Here is a 20,497-nt window from a genome sequence, read left to right on the forward strand (position 1 = left end):
TTTTGCAGCTATCAAAATTAGGCACGAATAGGCTAAAATCACCATTTTTAAGGTGCATTAAGGACATGTGTAGACCCAGACACTTAATGTGGCTTAAAAATGGGTAATGCACCTTAGGTCTGTACATGTAGACGTGCCCAGTAGGAAGTAAATTAGGCCACCTTTGTGCCATTTTAGTAAACTGAAATGTAATGTCATGACAATGATGACCAACTTCTTTCCTGTTCTGTGGGCCCTCTATTTCTTCAAAGCATTGCCATTCCTTTTATGTGGCTGGTCTTGAGAGCTTGCAATTTACTTATTATATTAAAGTGTGCATTATATATAGGAGAGAGTTGATTATGGAGATCATAAGACATTGAGATGGCAAAAGCACAGCAGCTTTTGATTGTGTGACAGCCTAATGACAAAAAGCCTCATGGTGAGGGAGCATGCAAAATCCAAATTTAGTAGTAGGTAAGATAGCAGCATGTCCAATAAAAGTGAAAATATTGCAATAACCATGATTTATTAACAAATAGCTAAAGATGTCCTAACCTATAAAAACAATCTAGCTGTGTTTACTTGTGTAAATGAGGTTATTTAATTATACATATTTTAAAAGTATTCTTTTTTTATAGAATTTATTTTTGGGTGTCCTCTATGAATAAAATATTCAGCCATTTAAAAACAGCACTAAGTATACATAGCATCTAGGGGTGTGAGAAGCAGTCCGTATTTGGTTCAGATTCAGATTTGCACTCGGCCTGAATCAGGGACAGTATTCAATTCATTGATTCGGATCACTGTCCCCAATTCAATTCAGCCGAATCCAAATCTGAAGATTCGATGATGATTTAGAGAATCAGCAATTCGGCCATAGACCCAGCTTTAAATGTTTTTTCTACATACCTCGAGGTACTAGCGCAGCTCATGTACACTGCAATACTGGGGTGGCTGGAGCATCCCACGGGAGCGTGGGAGTGCCCCCACGTGCTTGGCGGCGAACATGGAAGTGGACCGGAAGTATTTCTGGGTCCAGTGGAGAGCATGCTGGGCCCCCCCCCACACCCGTTGGCTCGCCAATCGGCTGCAGGGGGACCCTGGAACCCAGGAGGCACCAGTTGCTGGGCCGTGGGGACATGGGTGGGGGGCCCTATGTGCTCCCCAGCAGACCCAGAAGTGGACTGGAAGTGCTTCTGGTCCACTTCTGGGTCTGCTGCCGAGCATGCTGGGGAGCCTGCCGTGCTCTTGCGGGATGCTCTATTTGCCCCTGCATTGCAGCATTCATGAGCTGCCTCATACCTTGAGGTATGTAGAAAGAACATTTAAAGCTGTGTCTGTGTCCAAATCTCTGAATCTTTCTGAATCTCTCCCAATTGATTTGGAGGGTTGCAATTCGATTAGGAGAGATTAATGGGTCTCCTGGTTCAATTTGGATTTGGAGATTTGGCCGCCGAATCTCTGCTGAATTGAATCAGGGACTGAAGCTTCGCATAGCCCTAATAGCATCACTAAAATTTCAGTGTACCTCAGCTTTATCCCATGATGCTATACGTCATGTGTTTCCATTTCTCTACCTTCATAGTAGCCATCACTATTTTATGCAACGTGGAAGTATTCATCCTCCTGTAGCAGCAATGACATCACTTAGAATACTGAATCTTCATGAAAGTCAAAGATGTTATAAAAGCTGACAGTTATATTCCCTCCTCATCTGCCTTTTCACCTAGCATAATGTGTTATGCAAAAAAAATAAAAACAAAAAACCTCTCTGGTTGAGAGAGTTTCCTCCACCCAGTACAATATTTTCACTTTAGTCTGTCTTCGATGGATTTCATTTTACATTTAGATTTGTGTCCAAGTTTTATCAAAGAAAAAGATAAACTGGAAGCATCTAACCACATGGAGCCTGGATTGTGCATGGATTAAATAACAAGGACAAGAGGAACCTTTTTACTAGCAAGATGAATCTATTATTTATAATTACCAAGTCATAATTGTCTAATAGCACATGAAAGGTGTTTAAGACACAATATATTAGTGGGGAGAGAGAGGAAAGAAGAGAACCACCACAAATAATTAATAAATTAGATATCAGCTCTCACATTAATCTAAACATATGTTATCAATGTTTCAAAATAGTCATGTACAGTATAATGATAAAACAAGCTTTTGTTGAGATTCTTCTATCACTGTTTATCATCTACCATGAGAGTATTTTCAGAAATGATGGAAAAGCTGTAATTATTCAGTGATCAGGGCAATAATACTCTTCTGATTCAAAAGACCAGTTTCTTGAGATTAGCTACTGCATCTTGCCAAATAAATCTAAAACTGAAAAGTTCAGGAAATTGAGTTGTGTGTAGGACAAAGAATGGATGAACAGCATGAGCTAAATTACAAAGCAAATCTACGTATTTACCCTTTCCCGAATCCATTGAAGAAAAAGTTGCATGCTTGCTTGTTTTTTGTTTACCTCTGCAGTTCCTAGTTCTGATCCAAAGCAGAAGCAGAACATACCAATCTAGACATTAAATTAACAAAAAGGGAGTCAAGCATCCTGTAACCTTTCAGATTTTCATTCCACTTTCTAATTTTCAATTTGATCTCAAATAAGTTACTTGTAGAGCTGGTTAAGAAACAATATTTTCTTATGCAACTAATTCAGAAATTCCATACAGAAGTGTTCTGTATCAAAACAAAAATGTCTCATGAAATTAAATTCCAAAAAAGTCACATTATTAAAATTTTAGTTTTGATAACATTGAGCCATTTTATTTTCATTCTATTGTTTCATTGCAACAGTGTATGAACATGTTGCTTTGGGTTTCTTTTAAATTTGTTAAATCCATTTTATTGTATATAATGTTACACTTTTAAAATAACATTAATTTAAATGATACTCCAAACAACAATTTTAACTTCATTCAAATTAAACCTTACAAAAAAATCAGAATCAATGAAAAAGTTGAAATGATTCATTTTGACTTTTTTCCCATCTAAAATTTTGCTGAAATTAACAGATTTTGCTGGTAACAATACTGCAAATTTTCTATGAAAAAAAAAATCCCTAATGAAAATGTTTTAACTTAGCTCCAGTTACGTTCTACTATAGCACTCCAATCACTTTTCTTTGGTCTAGTCCACCTGAAATTTTGCCCATTTGCTGATTTGGCACTCCTGGGCAATCTACAGGAGAAAGCAAATGTTTTCCTGCCTATGTTCAGAATGGGCCTGGAAGAGAAATTGAAGAACCATAAGAGGAGTTATTGTCTAAGTAACAGATACAATCCAGACCTGTCAGAAACAATCCAGACTTCCTTGGATGCAGACAGAAGTGACAGTTTTCACCCAATTTGTCCACAGAAAGCAGTTTATAGCTGTGACCAGATACAAGTGTATGGCTGCAAACAGCTTGAAAAATAGCCAATCAACCGAAAATTTTACACCTCATTGCATGAGGTATCAGATAAAGACATTTCAAGATATAGCATCTTCTGTAACTTGTGTCTGCAGAGCTTCCACCCTGTCACTGTTTTCAGAATAGGAGCAGGGAAAGGGAGTAGAGGGAGTTCAGTCTGGGTTTTTTTCAGTCCCCCCCTCCTCCCCCCGCCCCAAGTGGTTGGGGGGGGGCTCCAATTCACCCACCCCACCCTACAGCATCAGCTTGGAAACCCCAAGAACAAGCCCCTCTGTTGCCTTTCTCCCCTCCCATTCTGAAAACAGTGAGCACTGGCAAAGCACCTGGCTGTTGCTATGGGAACCTGGCTGCAGGCTCCCAGCCCATAGCTCGATTCCCCTCTCCCCTGGAACCAACAGTGAACTTCTGTTTGGTCTGGAGTAATGTTGTAACTCAGAATGCTTTGCAATAATCATTCAGAGTTACACCTAGAAGCTACATTTCTGTCTACACCCCTTATATCTACCCAGTTGAAAGCTTAGTCCTTAGAGCAAGGGCAGGAAAAATACAGCCCACAGGCTGGATTTGGCCTACCAAGGGGCCCCTCCAAAAAAACTTTTTACCATCCTGGAGCTGCCCTCTGATGCCAGTGGAGGTATAAGTTTTCAGAGATTGTGTACCACTGCACCGGTGGGAGCTGGGTATGGAGGCACTGAGTGTAGTGATGTGTGACTGCACAGCTGGTGAGGGGGGAGGGAAGCTCCTGCCTGCAGGGGAGTGGGTATGGGTTTTTTTTGTGGGTGGGTGTGAGGTTTGTAGGTAGGTGTGGGCTCACCCCAACATTCCTCTCCATAGTTCATAGCCCTCACCACTAGTGGCAGCAGCAGGTAGCAGGCCCTTAGAGTGTTCCTAGCCTGTGGCAGGCAGAGGCGTCTGAGTCCCAGGGGCTGCACATGGCAGCAAAGAACCAGCCCAGGATGGCCTGCTGGCATGCACCTTTGAACAAGACCAGGCTGGCTCCATGCCAGAACTCCAGTAGGGATAGGGAGCTGCAAGTAGAGGAACAGAGCCTGCCTGAACCAATGGTGGACAACACCCACGGCTTCTGGTCCACGTGCCATCGGGCCGTATGGGCTCCATTCCTCCACATGCAGTTCCCCAATTCCACTGAAGTGCTAGAAAGCCCATGCAGAGACACAGAGCTGGCCCAGCCTGACCTGTTGGCACTTGGCTTGATTTCACTGTCACAAGCCCCATGTTCTGGCATGGAGCTAGCTGGCTTGAAGGTGCACACCAACAGGCTAGGCCAGGTGAGGTTTGTGCCATCCTATGCAGCCCCTGGGACAAGTCAAAGCTGTGCGCTACCTGGGGGGTTCTGCCTGACAAGGCCATGAGTGCCCCAAGGGCCCACTACCTGCTGCTGCTGCTGCTGCTGCTGCTGCTGTTGGTGGCAAGGGCAATGCATGGGGGGCATGTGGTAGGGCAGGCCCACACCCATCCACAAACCCCACACCCTCCCCCCACAAACTCCACACACTGCCATACCCACACCTGTCCACAAACCCCACACCCACCCAGAAACACCACACACACACCACCCCACTCCCCCCACACCATCACAACCCCCTCCCACACTCCTCACACAAACTCCCCAACCACACCCCCACACCCCAGCATCCCCCCCACACGCAATATATGAGAATGAGACTCTATTTTGAGCTATTATGCAATCACCTCTACATAGATTATCCAATGACAAAAATATTGTTTGAAATACAATTAAAATGTATATAGTAGATGTTTAATTTTTAGTATATGATTTTTTTTTTCCAGTTCCAAGATGGCAACTCCCACTCCCAAAAGGAGTACTTCTGGGCACAGGGGCAGGGACTTCCAGTAACAAAGGTCAGAGATTAGGGGATGGAACTTCTAGTCCCAAGATGGTGATCAGGGGGCAGGACATCTGTCATGGGGCCAGCCTACCCTTGTGGCCCTTGACAGGTCACCAAAAATGATTAAGCAGCCCTCCAGCCAAGTTAAATGCCCACCCCTGCCTTAGAGGTTTTGTTCCTCCCCTTACTAGGCTACTCTTGTTATTCATGATGGGTAAATCACAGAGAGATGTTCATATTTTGGTCTATTAAGAGAAGCACCTGAAGGTTTGCATTTGAGTCTCTAACATGCGTTTGGGAAGGTACCAAGAAAAAGCTTTTCTGAGAGCCGTTCTAATTAAATCACCCAGAGCTTCTCTTGTATCAGTGTCCCTGGGCCTAAAATTAACAGTGGGGGTGCTTTAACTAAAGCTTGTTGAACGAGTTTTAGTTAAAGTACCCCTGCTGCCATTTTTAAGCCTAGGGGCTTGATGCACATGACACTGGAATCTGCTGGAGCATGGTAATTACCATGCTTCAGCAGAATTGATTATTCAAGTCTGTTCTGACACGCTGTATTTACAGTACATCAGAGCAACCTAACTGCTCATGTATAGGTGCCCCTTGATTCCATTCCAGCTATAAATGCTTCAAGGACAACTTTTCTCAGAATATTGAAGCATTTCTGCTTCATTCCCAGTTATAGCCTGGAATGAAGAGCAAGTGAAAATAAAGAACAATGAAAGAAAAAGTTATGGAAACATTTCCAAATTTCAGAAAAATAAGGATTGGTTGGTTTGTGAAGGGAATGTGACATGGGCAATTTTCTTAATTTTAATAAAATTACAAGTTTCATTGATTAGAGGAATTGTATTGTTGTGATTACATGTTTATAGGCCATTTAGCACCATATGCTATTCTGCTTGACATAGTAATGCTATACAAAACCATTGTATCCCACCTTAAGTATATTAAAAACTGGACAGCTGATGGATCTCATAAAGTTATAGTAGGTAGGGAAACACCCAGTAGGATTTCAGAGTGATCACTGATTCTTTGCCAATGCTATTCAGTCTCTTCATTAATAATAGGAAGAAAACAGCATCATTGCTGGTAAGGTTCATTACTGGAAAAGATGATGGAATACTAGGCAATGATAACGATAAATCATTTGTAAACATGAACTATAGACTAGAGGTAAGGATATTAGTACTACTTATGGAATTAATGAGATCCTCATTGGAATTATTTGTCCAGTTCTGTATCCACATTTCAAAAGGATGCTGACAAATTGGAAAAGGTTTAGAAAAGTAACGCAAAGCCTAACAAAGAGGATATATGAAGCTCAGTCATTTTAATTGAGAGACACTTGGATGGTATGGTTTAGACAGATTATTGTCTCTTATGCACAGGGTTAGACTAGATGGCCTCCTGAGGTCATGTTGGAAAAAAAATACATGGTAATTAACTTGTGGAACAACTTATGAAGGAGTGTGGCAGATTCTCTGAAGTTTTTAAAATCTTTTAAAATCTAGTTTTATAAATCTGGAGACTGAATGTCCTCCTAAGAATGATGCTATACATTTTCCATAAACTGTGGGCTTGATGGAGGAATTACTGGTTGTATTTACACATGTATGTTACTGTGGAGTTGACTAATTAGCTCCATGGTAAAGTGTTACTGTCTATACATGCTCCGCTATTAGGGCACAAAAAATTAATTAACTATGCTGTAAGATACTACTGTCTGGAACAAGTACTATCCCATGTTAGAGTTTAGTGCACCAAAACTAATGTGTAGACAGTGACTGGAGCTGGCTGGGGCAAGAGAGTGCTTCACTGTGGGGGCTGTCTGCTGGCTAGCCCTGCACTATAGTACCCTCATGCCTCAGCCAGTCTCTGCAGCACATTGATCTGGGATAGAGCAGCTCCAGGCTTGCAGGCTAGGCCCCTAGGCTTCTTGCCAGCTGGAGCTGCTCCACCTCAGCTGAACATACTGTAGTCCCAGGCACACGTGTAAACTCTGGTGTGAATGTAAATTGCCCAGGAGCAATAAACTCTGGTGTGAACTGTGCCAGAGTTGCTAATTGCACAGGTTGATTCACCCACTGTGTGAGGTTCTATGGCCATTAATATGCAGGAAGTCAGACTAGATTATGATAATAGTCTTTCTGGTTTTAAAAATCTATCAAAGAAACTCACAATGTAGATATAAAGAACATTATTTATTTTAAATGTCCACTTAAATAGTTCCTAAGGTTATTTAGAAGGTCCTTTTAACAGTAGCAAATATGGCCAACCCAGGCCCTCTCTTCTTGTGTTTTTTCATTGTGTGCAATGTTGTTTGCTCCCTCTTAAATTTCACCTTCAGTTTCAGTTTTGCTGTAGTGTTATTGAACAATGTGTTCTTAGGGCCCAGAGAAAGACTATATATCTTCTGTCCAGAGTACCACAAATGTAACTCATGCTTGCAACTTAGGAAGTTAAATTGACCATCAGAAATGGTGCTAATGTCTATATATAAGTTCTATCCAATGCAGAATGTAAACAACTAAAAAAAAAAATCTAAAAATACCCTCTAATCTTTTTGTCTCTCTATTACAATACATCTTTGTGAACTTTGTAACAGTATTAGTTAAAGAAAAAATTATGTTTTCAAAGTGTTTGTGTTTCTGTAACATGAAATACAATAAGTGCCTCCAATATAGACCTCAGATACAGAAAGAAAAAAAAAAAGAATAATGCTGAAATTATTCCTTTAAAAATGTAATGGAAGGCCATTAAATGCAACTGTTATTGGAAAGATGTATTCAAGAACATCATTTGGGAGAATAACTGTTAAAAGCTTAATGCACAAATGGATGCAAATGGTGTGAACCTGTTTGACTTATTAGACCTTGATGAGTCAATTGCCCTTTTCTTTCAAGCCTATTCCTTGAACAGGTTAAGGGTTGTCCCAAGATAGCTCACTGGGACATGAGCTTATTATAACAATGCTTTATGATATAGAATCAAAGCTAAAAGTTTGGTATTCACTAACTTATTGATTTCATACCAAAGAGCTTCACTTACCCAGTTCATAAATTTCATTGCTGATGTTTACTCAGATTCATTGTTAGATTTTGAAGTAGAAACCTTAAGGAATTGGGTTGTGAATACTGATTATTTAAAAGGAAAAAAATCTTAAGAGAATGTTGAAATTGTAGCATAAAACAGAAAGCCTATAATTATAGGATATCTGTACAGAAGCTGCAGAGATGGGGGGAGGGGAGAGTGCTTTAATTAGAGTGGCCCTGAGAGTTACTCTAGTTAAAGCACCTAGGGCATCTCATGTATCAGCATCCCCATATTTCAAAATGGTGGTGGAGGCTCTTTATCTAAAGCTCATTAAATGAGTTTTAGAAAAAGCACTCCCACCACCATTTTGAAGCTTGGGGATGCAGAAGTGATTAATGAAGTCTACTCCAATGCACTGTAATTACAGCACATCACAGCACCTTCTACCCTTGTGCATAAGCACCCACAGTAACAAAGTTAAACCCTTTAAAAAAATAGCAAGCATAGAATTGCATAGAAATGTGAGGGTAGGGCAAGCATATAATTAACATCAAATGTGAGGGTAAAGCCATTATGTTTGGTACTTAAACCAATCCTATCCTTTTTTTCCCTTTTTATCCATCACTTAGAATAAAAGATTAAATCTGTTCTGATAAAGTTTGCAGATGGCAGACAGATTGGGCCTGTCCTAACTAATTGTGATGTCCCCAATTAGTGGCGTGAATATCTCTCCGCTGCCTGGACTAGGCACCCCAACTTGCCTGCCATGACTTGATGGAAACATAATTGAAGGAGGAGTTGAGTGGTGTTCCCTCGCTGTCCCAGAGACAGTAATACTCATTTGACTGGTGTGGCCAGTCTTGGGGCTCTGCCTCCCCTACATCCCAGTCCACTCGCTAACCATGCAGGTCATCCTGCCACCATTCCCAATTATGGCTTCCAGCCCCTTATGGCCTTCCATTGGGCGTTGACCCTGTAGTCCTCAGTGGAAGTTTCAGGCTTCTGGTTTCAGCCTGGCCATCGCCCTTAACTCTAGACCCTGCTCCGTTCCTCCACCAGTCCCAGAACAGTCGTACCCTCAGTGGGGCCAAAGGTGGCTGCAACAGTTCACGGCTGTCAAGAAAAAAAAGATCCAAAACCCTTCTCAGGGAGCTCCACGTGGGGAATCCTGTTTCATCTCCCCTATGCTGATCCTGCTCAACTCCAGCGGGTCCGCATTGCGGGGAACACGTGCTGGCCAGGTCACACCCCAGCAGGCTTGGCATCTCACCCCCCTTGCTTCCCCCATACTTGACATCTGCCAGGGTTTTTAAATCTCCTGCAACAGCCGCCACAGCTGACGTCATTAGCCATCCACCCCCCCAGCCTAATTGACAAGTTCTGAAAAGGCAACGCAGCACTGGCTCACACAGCTCCAGCCCCAGCTTCAGCTCCCTCCCAGCTAAGTTGCCCCTGGGTCCAGGGCCCCCAGGTTCACCTTTGGGAGTGTCAGGGTCTATTCCCGAAGCCTCCAACCCCTGTGAGCAGCCTCAGCCACCACACTAATGAAAACAGATTTCTTTAGATCTTCTCTGATTATTTTTCAATTCAGTGGCTATTCCAAATACTGAGGGGGAAAAAATCGTTTCAGCTTGCCCCAAAAGAATTATTTTCAAAATTTACAAATATAAAAAGTGAAAAAATATTTCAGTTTAAATGAAAAGTTTTGAGAGACCTAAAATGAAATGTTATGTTTAATTTCAAGTGAATGTTTTTTACTTCTAGAAAATAAAATTGAAGGAATTTTCTACATAGTAATCTTTTTAAATTGAGTTTATTTTAAAGTTATTATGAGGAATTTCAATGTTTTTCCCAAGTTTTATGTTTTTTTCGACTTGAATGGTTTGGAATTTTTCATGAAATATTTTGATACTGAACCTAATGAGAGAACTTAAATGATCTTTTGTATTTTTTGTATACCCAAAGGGAAAATCTAGTGGGACTTTTGGTTGGATTGTCTGCCTGTCTGTCTGTCTGTCTTTCAAAATGGCCACCAACAGGAATGTTTGCTCAGAGCTCTGAGACCTTCTCCCTGTTTTGTGAGCCTTTCTCCTTCTCTTGCTTTGTTTTCCCTCCCCATGACAGTCTGACCCCTTTCCCACTGTAGTCCCCCACTTTTCATTACTTTTTCCTGCCTTTTTCCCCTTTTCTCAGCCCCTTATCCTGCAATAACCCTCTCCCCCTCCCTGAGGTATTTTGTTCTCTCTCCCTCTCCCTGCAGCTGCTCTGCTGCTTATTGTTTTCCCTTGCCTTCCCTTTGCCTTCTTCCCTTGCTTACCTTTCTCCTCTCCCCTGAGGTTTGTTTGTTTGGTTGGTTGGTTGTTTTCCAACGTTTTCGTTCCCTGCCAGCAGAGAGCTGCCCATCCCCCACCCCTCTGGCTCCTTGCAGGGTTAACCCTTTTTTTTCTGGAATGGGTGATGGCAGCTCCCAGTGGTTCACTGCTGGGGCTTCAGCTCCTCTGGACCGGAGCTTTGGTCTCTGGCGTCATGCCCCTCCCTCCACTGGAGTGGAGGAGTGTATTGCTGTTGTGGGGGTGCTTATAGGCTGCAAACATGTCCTCTATGCTGCCAGAGGGAATTCAGTCCCCATCATCTTCCTCAGCTCCCCTGCTTTAGTGCATGAGGTTATAGTAGCAGGTGTGTCTGTCAGGGGTGTTTTTTCCCTTGCAACGCCCCTAGACACACTAGCCATTCATGTGGTAGCCTCGAACATGCCTCCATTTCTCTCAGATGATGACCTCACTAACCACCTATGCCCTTATGGCATGGTTACAGGGCCGGTCCATAGATTGCTGCTTGGCAGCAAGGTCCCTGAACTCTGGCATGTCCTATCCTTTAAAAGGCAGCTGTTTATGCTTCTCAACAGGGGGGGTCGGGGTTTGCACTAGTCCATGTCCTTCCTGTTTGATGGACAGCATTATGAGGTCTACCTCACCATTGAGGACACCTCATGTTTTTGCTGTAGTAGTAGGTCCCACCTGGCTACCCTATGCCCGAAGAAGCTAGCCGCAGCAGAGCCACCTGCAGCTGTACCCGATGATAGCTCATCCAGCTCTAGTGCAGCAGACCTGTTGGGTGGTGGGGAAGGGCCTTCCTCCCAGTCACTCTTCATTTCATCGGAGTCATCTAACTCTGCAGCAGTGGACCTTCTCCCCCCAATTTTCTTCCCACTCGGGGGAGGATTTGGCCCCTCCTGCTGGGAAGGGCAAACCCCACAAAAAGGGGTCTTCTAAAAAGGCCTTGTTATCCCCTCAAGACCTCTCCACTACTTCAAGGGGAGTTGAGGTTAATGTGAGCAGGGCTCCCCCTCTCTGCCTGCCCCCTTGGCATTCCCCCCCCCCCAGAAAATGTAGTACTCAGGGGTGACATGGGGGTAGGGGAAGTGGTGGTGGAGTCTGACGGTCCTCCCCCACCTCTCAGCTCTTTGAGGAGGACAAAGTTGATATGGAGGTTGGACCCTCTGGAGCTGCAAGTGGCTCTGGGAGCAAGAGTGCCTCACCCATGAGAGTGCCCCACCCAAGAGATCATGTGATATCCCCCTGGGCCCCCTCAGAGGACGTTACTCCTACAGAGCCTGATGCTTAGGATCTAAGTGAGGGGACAAGTGCACCTCCCGGGGCTCAGCAACTCTCAGTGCCTGACGTGTACAGCTCCTCCTCCTGAGGGTTGGATTTTGATTCTGCCTCTGAGGATGAGTTAACAGAAGTCCTGCCTCAGGAAGTGGTGTCCTTCAATTCAGCTAAGGTGCCCCCCTCAATAGGGAGCATCCCCACCCCAAAGGCAGAACCTGTTCCTACTTCTGAGGAAACTCCCTGTGTTGGTTACTCAATTGAAAGCCTTATTGATTTTCTAGACCAGACAAAGCACCACTGTAGGGTTGCACAGCATATACATAAATGATTCCCAGAACCTGAGATATCTGTGGTGTCTGCTAAGGCTGCAGCAGCAGTGCTTCACTCTGCTGTGGGGATGCAGTGATATAGTTTTCACCTAAACAAGCTTGCAGGTGATGTTGGGTATTTGTTGTGAGCAGCGCCGGCTGGCAAGCTGTAGGCCTGTTTTTTTCCCTGTACTGCATGCTTGCTCCTCTCTGCTGTTCCTTTCTGTTCCCTTGGCATCTCCCCCATTTCTACACCCTTCACACATGGCTGCCACAACCTTTGGTTCACTGAACGCCAATGGCTGCAGAGACTTTGTGAAACAGACGGCACTCTTTGAGTTCCTGCACCAGAAAAAGCTGGACGTCACCTTTCTGCAAGAAACTCAAACTGATGCAGCTAGTGAAGCCAACTGGCATGCCGCCTGGAAGGGCCACATGTTCCTGAGCCATGGTACTTCTTTCAGTGCAGGAGTCGCAATCCTCTTATTGCTGCAGCTGATGCCTGACTCAGCAGTAACCCAAGAGGTTGTCCCTAGCTGCCTGCTAACTGTGTTAGCCTCCTCCTAATTAACATCTATACGCCCACTGCTGGGTGAGAATGGACAGCCTTTCTTCTTTGAGACCCTGGATGACTTTTGGAGGAGAGCAGCCGATTGTAACAACCTTCTTCTCCTGGGCGGTGTCTTTAATTGCTTGGTTGATGAACAGCGTGACCAGAATGGGCCAGAACCCCATCCATTCTCAGCCTGGCAACTGCAGACAGCTTTGGAGGCAGAAGACTTTGTTGATGTCTGGCGTCATTTCCATGCTGATGCAAGGCAGTACACTTGGATAAAGGCAACCACTAGTGGGATTGCTATGGCATGCCTTGACCATTTGTACATTGCCAAGCATTGCCTGCCAGTCCATCTGGCATTGCATTATTCCATCTGGACTCTCAGATCACAGTCTTATTTGCTGTGAGCTGAGTCTGCTTGGCAGAGCTCATCCCCAGGCACCTGACTGGTGTTTTAACACCAGCTTACTGCAAGATGCTCACTTCTGTGAATGCTTTGCCTATTTCTGGCAATCATGGGAGAACCACCTTTTCCTCCTAGAAACAATGGTGGGATGTGGGGAAGGCACAGATCCGAGCTTCCTGCCAGCAATACAAAAAGTTGTTAATGAGCGAGCTCCGCCACCATGTCCAGGGGTTGGAGGAGGATTCAGCAAAGTTTAAGGCATCCCTATGTGATGCTGGTGGAGACACAGGACTACCTTAAGAGCCTTAAGCTTTAGAAGATGCACCTGCAGGAGTTGGTATAGGGCGCAGCCTCAGGTGTGAGAATTCGTACCTGCTTCCAAGACCTAGCAGAGGCTGATGCACCAACCCAGTTCTTTTTCAACTTGGAAAAGTGACAGACCCTGCAGAAAACCCGTGACTATCTCAAGACTCCGGATAGCCAGATACTCACAGATCCTGTTGAGATCTATTGTCATGCTGCAGCCTTCTATCAAGACCTGTTTGCAGCTGAACCTCTCTGCCCAGAGTTCACTAAGTGCTTATATGATGGCCTTCCCAAGCTGTGCCCAGTGGTGGCCAATGAATTTGAGTGATAGCTATCCCTAGAGGAATTCATGATTGCAGTGGGGAGCTTCACTGCTGGCAAAGCCCCAAGGCTCGATGGGTTGCTCGCTGAGTTTTATAAGACCTTCTGGCCCCTCCTTGGCCCCTGCCTCTTGCACGTGTTTCATGAGAGCCTCGCTGATAAAATCCTGCCTGTCAGCTGTTGCCAGGTGGTTCTCACCCTGCTACCAAAGACAGGGGACCCTGGCTGCATTAAGAACTGGTGGCCAGTATCCCTTCTGTGTGCTGACTACAAGATTCTGGCCAAAGCCTTAGCCAATTGACTGCGTACTGTCATAGTCTCAGTCATCTGTCCCAAACAGAGCTACTGCATGCTGGGCAGGACCATCCAGGACAACCTGTTCCTGATTTGTGACCTGGTAACAGCTGCAGACCTCTTTGGACTGAACATTGGGCTTGTTTCCTTGGATCAGGAGAAAGCCTTTGATAGGGTTAGCCACAACTACCTTTTCCAGACCCTAGAGGCCTTTGGCTTTGAAACGGTCTTCACCTCCACCCTCTGAGTACTGTACCAAGACATCTCCAATCTTTTGAAAGTGAACAGTGTGCTCCGTGCTCCATTCCCGGCTCACAAGGGCATCCTCCAGAGCTGCCGCCTCTTGGGAATGCTGTACGTTCTGACCATTGATCCCCTGCTTCACGCGCTGCTACAGGCCTTGACCAACCTCATTCTTCCATTGACCTCCGGTTTGGTTGGCAGCCTGCCAGTTAGGCTGATGGCATATGCAGACAATGTGACCATTCTCCTCAGCACCCAGAGTGATGTCCAGTCACTGGTGGGCTGTCAGCAAGCTTATCAGCATGCTTCCTCATCCTGTGTTAACTGGGCCAAGAGCAATGCCGTACTGCTCAGTGCATGGATCAATCATCCACCCCTAGACCTGCCCAGGGGTCTTGCCTAGCAGCACAAGGGCCTTACAGCTCTGGGGGTGTTCCTTGGCCAATCAGTTTTCCCAACCCGGAATCGAGAAGGCCTCAACAAGGAAGTGGAGGCACACCTGCTGCAGTGGCACTGGTGCTTGCCCAACCTCTCCTACCATAGGCGGGTCCTCATTGTGAACAATTTGGCAGCCACAACATTATGGCACCAGTGTGCTGTGTTAGACCTCCCTACCAGATTTACTAGAACAGCTTTAAAGATTGCTGGTGGACCTTTTCTGGGATGGACACCATTGGCTCCCCTGAGCTGTTCTCCATCTACCTACAGCTGAGGGAGGCCAGGGCTTGGTTGACCTGGTGAGTAGAGTGGCTGCTTTCTACCTGCAGGCTCTCCAGAGGCTCCTTTATGCTGAAGACTGCCCTCCCTGGCAGCAGCTGGCCTGTGTGTTTCTGCACTGGGTGGGGAAACTTGAGTGTGAATGAGAACTCTTTCTCCTGGATCCTGCCCTCCTGCCCTTTTACTGCAGCCTGGCGCGAGCTTGGTGGGCTGCCATCTGCCTCTGAACCCGGGCCAGATGTTTGCAGTTTTCACAGTTGCTGCAGGAGCTACCTGTCTACAACCTGGCCCATTTAGTCCTCATTTAATCCTTGTGCTGTGATACTGCTTGCCCCTTCCCTGGGTACCTGCAGCAGTCTGAGCAGGCTGTTGTTGCACTAGCTGTTTTTGTTTTTTAGACTGTGAGGGCAGGGCTTGCAGGCCATAGCCCTAGGCTCTGTCTGTTGTACCTAGGCCCCTGTGTGGGCAGTGTTTTAATTTTTTTTGTTGGATTGTTACCCCCTTTTCTCCTTAATAAACCTTTATAAAACATAAAAAAAAAAAAAAAAAAAAAGGTGGTCTGCCTATCTTTCTTATTCAAACAAAGAATCCAGGGAAAAAATAAATTAGTGAGTCACACCTCACATTACCAAATAGGTGAGTCTATATTAAAGTATGGTGAACATTTATTGATATATCATTCACCTTTGTAGTTAACTGTCTCATCCGCCAGGATTTCTCATAAAATTGTTTTATCAATGAAAGAAAAGAATCAGTGCCCATCAGTTCCTTGATGGAGTCAAAGTCTGCTTTTCTGAAGTCCAGGCTCCATACTATTCTGCTCTCCTTTCTTTCTTTTGTCAGGATCTTGAACTTAATCATCTTATGGTCGCTGCTGCCCAACTTGCCATACACTTCTGCATCCCCCACCAATTCTTCTGAGATAATTGAATAGATTTGTGATTGATTTATTTAAAAAGTGTATGTTTATCACATAAATCAGTCCTATATTTATCATGAAAAAAATGTGTTATAAAATACATTAGATCATTATATCAAGTAAAATAATATTTACTGGATGAGAATAAAAACAGATTACAAATTGGTATGTACATATTTCACATTTTAATGATTAATACATAATATTAAATTGCTGTACAGCAAATGACCATATAATTGAAAGATTGTTTCATACATCTGCACAAAGGTAAAAAGTTCTGGTTGCTTATGCAATCTTAACTGTCATTTCTCAACTTTGTGGGGGCTAAATCAAGGGGAAGTTTTCTGCCTCTCTGCCCTTGCAATATTTGCAACTCCAATTGAATTTATTGCCTACCCACCCCTCATGCAAATTTGGACAGAATGGAATTCTTACCTTTTCCTTGGCATAGAATCGTAAAAAAGTAGGGCTGGAAGGGTTCTCAGGAGGTAATCTAGTCCAGACCACTACTCAAGGCAGAACAATGCCTACCTAAATGATCCGAGTCAAGTGTCTGTCTAATCTATTCTTGAAAATTTCCAGGGAGATTCTTCACTTTGGCTAGGTAGCCTGTTCCAATGCTTAACCACCCTCATATTGAGAAAGCTCTTCCTAATATCCAACCTGAATTTCCTCTGCTGAACTTTGAGGCTATTGCTCCTAGTCTTGTCCCCTATGGCCACAGAAAACAGTTTGTCTTCATCCTCTTTATGATCAATCATCCTTCAGGTATATATTTTATTGCTTTATTGATGACACACAATTTTCCACTTCTGAAAAGCCTAGATATAAACGTTTCCATTTTCTAGCTGGGAAAACGCATTGAGCTATCAAGAGTGAAACAGTTTAAAACAGAATCAGCTGAGTATTTACACAAACTGAATGACTACCTCATTTGCAGAACTGCAGCCTCGCACTCATGATGTCTAGGTTACATCTGTATTGGATTTGATAGAAATATTTCCTTTATGTTTATCAGCCAGAAAATTAAGTGAAGCTGTGGAGTGGAATTGGTTGGGACTGTTTCATGTCAGATTTATTAAGCCTGTCATTAATATGCTTTTTCCTTTTTCTGAGTATATTAAATTTATGAGGACAAAAATAGATTATGGTCTAGATACCAACAATTAATGGAATCAGAGCCTGTTTCCTTGCTGTGGGCACTATGTATCTTAATAGCATGTTTGAATTTTTGGCTTATTGTTTGCCTTGGTTGGATGTTGCTGTTGGACTCGCTTTTTCTGCTGTAATCACAGACATTATTTCAGCTGACTTCTTCTCAACAATCAAACTAGTAATTATTAGACTGCTTGGTAATATATGTTTAATACTGATTTTACTATTTGTTCATTTAGAGGTTTATTCTTTTTCTGTTGTAAACACATTTTCCAGTTTTGTTCAAAATAGTGTATTCACTTAGGCAAACTGGCCCTGAATTCTAGTCTGAGAACAACAAGTTGCTAATTTTCCCTTTATAATTGTTTGATGGTTGCCTGGATTGTATTTTTTTATTTTCATAAGGGTACCCAAGCAATTTACTGAAAACAGTGCAACCGTTAAATAAATAATATCTGTGTTACAAAAACTAATCAAATGCCATAACCCGAATTTGCTAATGATCTTTTATTAAGTTTGTGTTGTTTCATGGGGACCCAACTACAAGTGTAACACTTATGCCAAATTCATGACACAACATGGTGTATGCAGAACCCATATCATTGTTCACTTCTAACTGTAGGTAAAGGAGAAATACTTAGCTGCTCTTTCCATTTGCTCACTCAAACTGTTTATATTTTTAAACCATTTCCTACATTTAATTGGTTACATCAGGTCACGTTGGAACAGTTAGCACCAGCTAACAAAACTTGATGAAGCCAAGGACACATCACTAGGACTGGATGCTATTTGATTCGATATTATATATGTGTTGTGTTACTCATTACTACTCCTCATGTGTTGCATGCCAAAATTAAAAGTCACACAGTTGCTCTTAAAGCGTTTCTAGGTATGGCCAGTGTTGCTCTTATGAGCACACCCAAGACTGTAAAATGGCAATCAAAGTACTTGGGGCACATACTGAAGAGGCTACATGAATTTTTTTCAGTTTTCAGTGCATGTCCCACCAAAGTGCATGTTTTCATGGTAGCATTCCTTATTAACCTGTCCAAATGGATTCTAAAGCAATCAAATGATTTCACTTATTCCTGACTGTCTTGTCTGCTATTTTTTATTACTTATATCTGGCATAAGTCTCTTATTATTAATAATGACTTTCATTGTTTTCTCTAATAGTAATAGTAACAACATTTTGTTTTTGTTGCACAGAAAAGGACACATTTAATGTTATTCCTTTTAAAATCTGCATTCATTAACTTTGTTGGTCTCTGTGGAGAAATGCTTAGGCATTTGGTTCATTATGTGTGACTCAACTTATTCTGTTTCAGTTTTAAAATTAGCAAGATTATATCACTGTCAAGCCTCATCTCTGGCTTTCATTATGATTGTAAATTTCAAATGAAGGCTTTCTTGCTGCAAGAAAGTGAATGTCCATGAAAACAGAGGAGTGATTCATTGTTGTGATTAAGAGAAACAGGATCTCTTATTCATGAATACAAACATAACCTGTAGCTTATAATTACTGGCATTATAATTACTATTAAGAACATGGAATGTCATGCTGACTTAACACCATTATCATATACACAAAGTTTAGAGGAATACATAAGGGTCCAATGTGCTCTAACATCACATTGTAAATTATCCCTGTCTTCCTGTCATGTAGAATACTTCCTGTCCTCTGACCCTCTATAATTACTAATGTTAGTATCTCAGAGGGACTTTCTTCAAGTTCAAAAATCACTGTATTGTTTTAATTATTCAGTAAAAGACTGATTAAAATATGTCTGAGAGCAGTGCATATCTAATTCATAATTATACACATAAGTGATAAGCTCAATGGATTAGGCTATTTACCTCAAGGGATGTAACTTGAATCCAGCCTGGATCATAAGTAGATTTTCTGTAAAATATCTTTGATAAAAGGAGTGCTTAATATTTGGTGGTTTTGTCTTATATTTCACATTAGTTTAATAATAATTAGGAATAAAAAAGTTTATACTTTTTCACAGTGGTCTTCAGTAACTTCACCTTTTGAATAGATATTGTGCTATATATTTAGGCTTTATTAGTGTAAAAAGTATAAGAGGAGAAAACAATCCTTTGGTGAGCCTGGCCATGGCACTTGAACAGCAGGAATCAGCTACTGAACTTATTTACAGGCCCAAGTGGTTACATCAAATGGATAATAGCCTTGAACTGAAGTTTCACACACAAAAATACATGCCCAATTCCCCACTCTTAAATTATTCAAATCGAGGTGAAAGTCTGATGTCTGTAAATAAATGGGAAAAAAACATCAAACAACAGAGAACTGAGAATGAGGGAAGAAAATTAGTGTTATTAAAGCGTGCTCCTTGCGTCAGCTCATGTGTTAAGACCCTCTCAACAAATTCTATACATTAGTGTAGTTTGTAATATTTTGTTGCCTTTATATGCAGGAAGGTAGGGAGAGAATAATAGGGTGCCTGTAGAAGTATGGGGAGGCTACTCCAATGTGCTGTAATTACAGCATATTAGAGCAGACTTGATTAATTGTGCTGGAGCACACTAAATAGTGCACTCCAGCAGCCTCCACTTCTCTTGTATCAGCATTACCATGCTTCCAAATGGTGGCAGGGGCACTTTAACTAAAGCTCATTGAATTATTTGTGATCTTTCCTTCTCATTGTCAGGGATCGTGTCAGCCTGTCCACACTCCACATTTACTGCTGATCATCTTGGCCAATTCCTCATACACTTTTTTTCCTCCTGATCATCAGACCCCAAGGCAAAAGGTGGTTATCACTTTCAGGAAAAACAAGGGAATGTGGTCACTGTCTTTGTATCAACAAGCCCTGTCTCCTACACAGTGTGCATTTGTTGTTTTTCAATGTTCTTTAGTATCTGCTGCAATCTTGAAGAATGTAATAACGATCAAGCCCTTGGCTTAGCTTTATTTTTCCACTTCAGAAAATCTTGTTTTCTATACAGTAGCAAAACATCTGGACACAGTTGCCTTCTCAAATATGAAGAAGTAATCAGAACTTCTCATTTTTACAATGCTTTCCCCCTGGTCCAAAAGGAGAAAGTGAGAATACTTCTCAAGAGTGTACAAGGGAAACTGTTCCAGGGGTGTAGGTTGTAGCCGTGTTGTTCTAAGGACATAGTCAGACAAGGTTCTTTGAGTAAATCCGTTACCTTTTATTAGACCAACTCAAATAGTTAGAAAAATTCTTCTTTGCAAGCTTTTGGGTGCACATACCCTTTGTCAGGCTGAGGAAGCATCTGCATTTGGTCTGTGCTCTTCTTGGATGGAGTAGTAAGGCCAGTATGTAGTCAAAAAAGCCAGTCAGTTAAAATATAAATTGA

At 42.8% G+C, this 20,497-nt stretch overlaps 1 protein-coding gene and 1 long non-coding RNA gene across 13 annotated transcripts in view; one reads left to right on the forward strand and one right to left on the reverse strand.

Moving 5' to 3' along the window:
- The window catches only part of LOC109280775 (uncharacterized), a 40,938-nt gene extending 30,227 nt beyond the window's left edge, over positions 1–10,711 (reverse strand). Inside the window, exon 1 of the long non-coding RNA XR_009460965.1 lies at positions 10,628–10,711. This is a non-coding gene — a long non-coding RNA (uncharacterized LOC109280775). The remainder of the gene's footprint in view (positions 1–10,627) is intronic.
- Positions 1–20,497, forward strand: part of PTPRD (protein tyrosine phosphatase receptor type D) — a 2,106,329-nt gene that overhangs the window by 1,396,984 nt on the left and 688,848 nt on the right. The window lies entirely within an intron of this gene.

This window comes from Alligator mississippiensis, chromosome 3 (genome assembly GCF_030867095.1).
Source record: "Alligator mississippiensis isolate rAllMis1 chromosome 3, rAllMis1, whole genome shotgun sequence".
Taxonomy (NCBI): Eukaryota; Metazoa; Chordata; order Crocodylia; family Alligatoridae; genus Alligator; species Alligator mississippiensis.